Raw genomic sequence first — 6,178 nt, 5'->3', positions numbered from 1 at the left:
GCGTGTGGGTAGCAGGAGGGGCTGGTGGGTGTGGGATGGCAGCTGAGGGTTGGCGGGTGAAGGGTGGGTGGAGGAAGAAGAGGGCATAGGGGCAATTAATGGTGATGGAAGGAGACTTGACTTGAAGGCAGTGAGCATACAATGCCATATACAAACGATGCATTATAGAATGGCACAGCTGACCTATGCAATTTTATTAATGAATGTCACCCAAATAAGTTTGATTAAAATTAATAAAAAGTGGGTCTATTGAGGGTGATTAGGTTATGAGAGTGGAGCCCTCATGAATTTCATTATGACCCTTTTAAAAGATCCCCCATGCTATACTTATCAGGGGATCACTCTATATGTTATATTAATGTCAAACCACTATTATATACACTTGAAACTAATATTGAATGTCATTTCGAATTGAAAAAAATTAAATTAGTAAAATAATTTTTAATAAAAATAAAAATGCAAATCAGAGTGATCTTTAAAAAATATAAATCAGATCAGTACAGTCGGTGCCTAAAAGCCTTAAGTGCTCCAGCAGGGCTCAGCTCTCCAGACAGCATCATGCCTGTGAGGGAATTACACTGCTGGGAGAGGAATGCCCTGTCTTCTTCCTCCAGTTGCCCCCTTCACTGTTCTGGTGACATGTGGCACTGGTGCAGGGCAGAACTGTGCTTCCATGAGAGTGAGCTAAGCATCACTTTGGTTGCTTTGTTCTAGTGAAGGTGCAGACACAGAAAAAAAACATTTTAAAAAATCTTAATGGTTCTAATAGCATTTCAACCCACCCAAGGGCCATTTATCTGCCCTTTCCTGCACCCAGCCAACCTGGCTCACACAGCCTTGAGGAAAGAAGGCAGGGTTGGTGCTGCCCATGCAGCCAGTGAACATGCATCTGGCCAGACATCTGAAGAGAACTGCAGTTACCTTAGGATGGAAATGGAGGGACGCATCTGTGAGGATCAGGTACACACCAGAGGACTAAACTTTTTGTGACACAGTGATGGGATCAGAGTTGCAGGACATCACCACCATCTCACTCTCCCACTGCATCCCAGGGGACCGTGAACCACCCACAGCAAGAAGCAGCTCCATGGCCTCGGACCACCCACTGACCCTCTGCAAAGCACTTGAGCTCACATGGCTGATCTCAGAAATCTTATGAATCCCAGAAATCTTAAACCCTACGAAGTAGCCTGTTTTGACATTTTAGTTCTACTCCTACAAAGAAAGCCAGGCCTGGGTCTTTTGTAGCCTTCTCAGAGGTGTGTGAGACCCAGTAGGTAGAAGCTAGACCTGGTATACCTTGGAACGTTTGCTGAGTGCCCTCAAACCCAGCACAGACAACAAGTTTGAACCTGCATCAATCTGGTGAACACCGCTCACTCTACCTGAGAACTCACTGAGAAGTTACCTCATGCTACTTGAATACCTCCAGAGACTCTTTCAGTGACTGAGCTTAACAGGCACATGGCAGATGCAGGCAGGCAGAGGCAGATATGATGGGTGTCTTGGGACTTTTGATGAACTTCCCCCAGTCCCACTGCAGGTAAAAGTCAGCCTTGGTGCACTGCTTGGACTTCCTGAACTCACTCTGACCCAGCAGAGGCAGCCACAAACTGCAAATTGCTTTGCAGCTCCAAAGAGAATGCCCAGGGCCAGTCACAGAAAGCATCTGAAATTGGCCGGCACCAGAATCCCTCCCAGGACAAACACACAGTGGCCAACTTTAGATGACATCAGAGCATGATCCAATTAGCTTCATATGCAGCATGTGCAAAGAGAGAGCTTGGCAGGCACCAGAACAGGATGAGAACACTTCAGCTCCATGTGGTCAGCACCTGAACAGCAGCTCATACAATGTGAGGTCAGGGTTGATCCTCACAGTCAGTCAGCCTGAAGGTCAACCATGAATAGGCCAATAGCATTGCGGACTCAACGACAACAGGAGGACCCACATAACACACACAAGGGAGATTCCTATAACACTCAGCTCTGGAAAAAAGAAGACAGTGCCACTAGGTCTCACAGGACACCTACTACATAAGCCCACACTGCCAAGATTGGGCGTCTAATAGTGCAATACATAGAAACAAACACACAGAGACAGCCAAAATGGGTAGACAAAGAAACATGCCCCAAATTAAAGCACAGAAGACACCTTAAAAAAAAAAAGTTAAATGAAGTAGGGGCAAGCAACAACAGACACAGCATTAAAGAAGAAAATGGTTATAAGGGTTCTAAAGGAACTTAAGAATGGATGAAATCAGTGTGAACTTCAATAAAGAGATGGTAAGCATGAAAATGAACATATAAGCCATAAAAAAACAAGTTAGAAGTAAAGGATACAATGTCTGAAATGAAGAATACACTAAAAGAAATAGGCAATTGGATGAAGCAGAAGATCAGATCAGTGAATTGCAGACAGGGGAGCAGAAGAAAATGAGAGCAGCAAAAAGAAAAAAAAAATTAAATGAGGACTGTTTAAGGGATCTTTGGGACAACATGAATCCTAAGAACATGAATTGCATCAAAGAAGTACAAGAAAGAGAAAATAAAGAGCAGCAGATGGAGACCCTATGGAAATAAATAATGACAGAAACTTCCCTAACCTGGTGAAGGAAAAAGACAAGTCCAAGAAGCACAGAGAGTCCCAAACAAGATGAACTCAAAAAAGCTCACACCAAAACACACATAATTAAAATGGCAAAGATTAAAAACAAAGAGAAAATCTTAAAAGCAGAAAGAGAAAGGTACTTAGTTACGTACAAGGGAGCTCCCATAAGAGTGTCAACTAATTTCTCAACAGAAATATTGCAGGCCAGAGGGGATTGGCACGAAATATTCAAAGTGATGTAAAGCAAGGAACTACAATTAAGACTACTCTGCCTAGCAAGGCAATCACTGAAAACTGACAGAGAAATAAAGAGCTTCCCAGACAACCAATAGCTAATGAAGCTCATTATCACCAAACCAGTATTTCAAGAATTGTTAAAGCATCAAGAAAAAGGGAAAAAAATAGGATCAGAGTTAAAAGATTAGAATGGCAAAATATACTTACCTATCAATAATCACTTTAAATGTAAACGGCTCCCATGTTCCAATTAAAAAACATGGTAACTGAACGCGTAAGAAAACAAGACCTACCTCAGAATGGAATATACAAACTAAAAGTAAAGGGGAGGAAAAATATATTTCATGGAAATGAAAATGAAAAAAAAAAAATACTGGGGTAGCAATACCTATATGTGACAAAACAGACTTACAACAAAGACTGTCTTAAGAGACAAAGAAGGACCCTACATAATGATAAAGGAAGCAATCCAAGAAGAGGATATACCCCTTTAAACATTTATGTCCCCAACATAGGAGCACCTAAATATATAAAGAAAATCTTGATGGATGTAAAGGGAGAGATTGACAGCCATACAGGCATAGTAGGGGATCATAATACCCCACTGACATCAATGGATCTATATATGCCAGACAGAAAATCTAAAAGGAAATAGCGACCTGAAATGACATACTAGTGCAGGTAGATTTAATTGGTATCTGCAGAGCATTTCACTGCAAAGCAGCAGAATATACATTCTTTTCAAGTGCACATGGAATATTTTCTAGGATAGACCACATGTTAGAACACAAAACATGTCTCAATAAATTTAAGAAGATTGAAATTATATCATAAATGTTCTCTAACCATAATGACATAAAACTAGAAATCAATCAGAAGAAAAAAAACTGGTATACAAGTGATATATTATAGAATTGTACACACCTAAAACTTGTCATCCCAATAAATTCAACAAAGAAGAAAAAAACAATGAGAAGCAAAACAAACAAACAATTCCGGAGATGGATAGTGGTGATCTTTCCACAACATCAATGTATTTAATACAGCTGAATTGTGTATTTAAATGTGGTTAAAATTGTATATCTTACATTATATGCATTTTGCCATAATAAAAGTTATTATTTATAAGAAGAAAATGTAAAGCACACAAAGACATAAAGACTAAATAACATGTAACTGATGAATGGATTAAAAATTAGATCAAAAAAGAAATCAAAAGATAACTTGAAGCAAATGAAAATGGGAACCAAACGATCCAAAATCTATTGGACACAGCAAAAGTAGTTCTAAGAAGGAAATTTCAAAACATTACAGGCCTACCTCAAAAACAAGAAAAATCTCAGATAAATAATCTAACTTTACACTTAGAGGAACTAGAAAAGAGAAAAACAAACAGCTCAAAATGAGAACAAAGGAAATAATTAAGAGGAGAGCAGAAATAAAAAAGAGTCTAAAAAAATACAAAAGATCCATGAAGCTAGAGTTGTTCACAGTGGTTAGTGCGTCCACACACCAAATGGTTATGGGTTCAATTCCTGGCCAAGGGCATGTACCTGGCTTGCAGGTTCAATCCCTGACCCTAGTTGGGCATGTGCAGGCAGGAACCAAATGAAGAGTCTCTCTCACAGGAGGGAGGAAACCAATTAATATATATCTCTCTCTCTGTTTATCTCTTCTCCTCTTCCTCCTCCTTTCTCACCTCCCTTCCATTCACTCCAAAAAATTCAAATGGAAAACGATATCCTCTGGTGGTGATTAACAGCAATGAAAAAAAAAAAAATCAAAAAACAAAAATACATGATTGACAAACCTTTATCCAGACTCATCAAAAAAATAAAAGTGAGGAACCCTGTTAATAAAATCAGTAATCAAAGAGGAAAAATAACAACTGACTCGACAGAAATACAATGATTGTAAGAAAACATTACAAACAACTATATGCCAACACATTGAACAATCTGAACAAAATGGATGAATTCCTAGAAATATACAATCTTTCAAAACTCAATCAGGAAGAAGAAGATCTGAATAGACCTATTACAACTCATGAAACCGAAGCAGTAATACAAAAACTCCCAACAAACAAAAGTGCTGGACCAGAAGGAATTACAGGTGAATTTTACCAAACTTTCTCAAATTATTCAAGAAAACTCATTACTAGAGAAGACTCTCAAACTCATGTATAAGGTCCGCATTATTGTCATTCCAAAACAGAATAAAGACATTAAAAACAAAGTTCAAAAAAAAAAAAAGTTCATGCCAATATCCTGATGAACATAGATGCTGAAATCATCAAAAATATTAGCAAATTGAATCCAGCAGTACGTTAAAAAATCCATACACTATGATCAAGTGGGCTTTATTCCAGAGATGCAAGATTGGTACAATATCCGCAGATCAATAAACATGACGCACCATATACACAAAATGAAGGGTAAAAACCGCCTGAACCTATCAACAGGTGCAGAAAAAGCATTTGATAAAATCCAGCACCCGTTTATGATAAAAGCTCTCAGCAGAGTAGGAATAGAGGGAACATACCTCAACATGACAAAAGCCAAATATAACAAACCCACAGCCAGCATCATTCTCAACCTGGAAAAATAAAAGCATTTCTCTTCTGATCAGAAACAATATAGGGATGTCTGTTTTCACCACTCTTATTCAACATAGTACTGGAAGTCCTAGCCACAGCAATCAGACAAGAAGAAGAAATAAAAAACAACCCAAACAGAAAGGAGGAAGAAAAGCTCATTATTTGTGGATGACATTTTACTGTATATAAAGAACCCTAAAGATTCCACCAAAAAACTACTAGAATTGATCGATGAATTCAGTAAAGTAGGAGGATGCAAGCTAAATATTGAGAAAGCAGTTGCAGTTCTATACACCAATAATAAACTATTTGTTTCAAGGGAAACTCAGAGGGCAATCCCAGTTAAAATTGCCTCAAAAACAAAACAAAACAAACACCTAAGGCCCTGATTGTGTGGCTCAATTGACTGGAGCATCATCCTGTATGCCTAATGGTCACAGGATTAGTTCCTGATCAGGGTGCATACCTAGGTTGTGGGTTCCATCCCTTGTCAGGGTGTTTGGAAGGCAACCGATTGACACCTCTCCCTCCCTCCCTCTCTCTCTCTCTCTCTCTCTCTCTCTCTCTCTCTCTCTCTCTGTCTCCTCTCTCTCTCAAATAAATAAAAGCATATCCTCAAGTGAGGATTTAAAAAAAGAAGAAGAGAGACATTGTGTCTCCTATAAAAATGAAATAAAGCAAAACACCTAGGAATAACTGTAAGCCAGGACTCAAAAGACCTATATTCAAAAAAA

At 38.8% G+C, this 6,178-nt stretch overlaps 1 non-coding gene across 1 annotated transcript; it reads left to right on the top strand.

Moving 5' to 3' along the window:
* The first annotated feature begins 527 nt into the window (after positions 1-527).
* Positions 528-730, top strand: LOC132214078 (small nucleolar RNA SNORA74). The gene has a single exon (XR_009448174.1). It is a non-coding gene; the product is annotated as a small nucleolar RNA SNORA74 (small nucleolar RNA).
* The last annotated feature ends 5,448 nt before the right edge of the window (positions 731-6,178 follow it).

Source organism: Myotis daubentonii, chromosome 12 (genome assembly GCF_963259705.1).
Source record: "Myotis daubentonii chromosome 12, mMyoDau2.1, whole genome shotgun sequence".
In the NCBI taxonomy this organism is placed as follows: domain Eukaryota; kingdom Metazoa; phylum Chordata; class Mammalia; order Chiroptera; family Vespertilionidae; genus Myotis; species Myotis daubentonii.
This window is presented reverse-complemented; position numbering and strand designations above follow the sequence as displayed.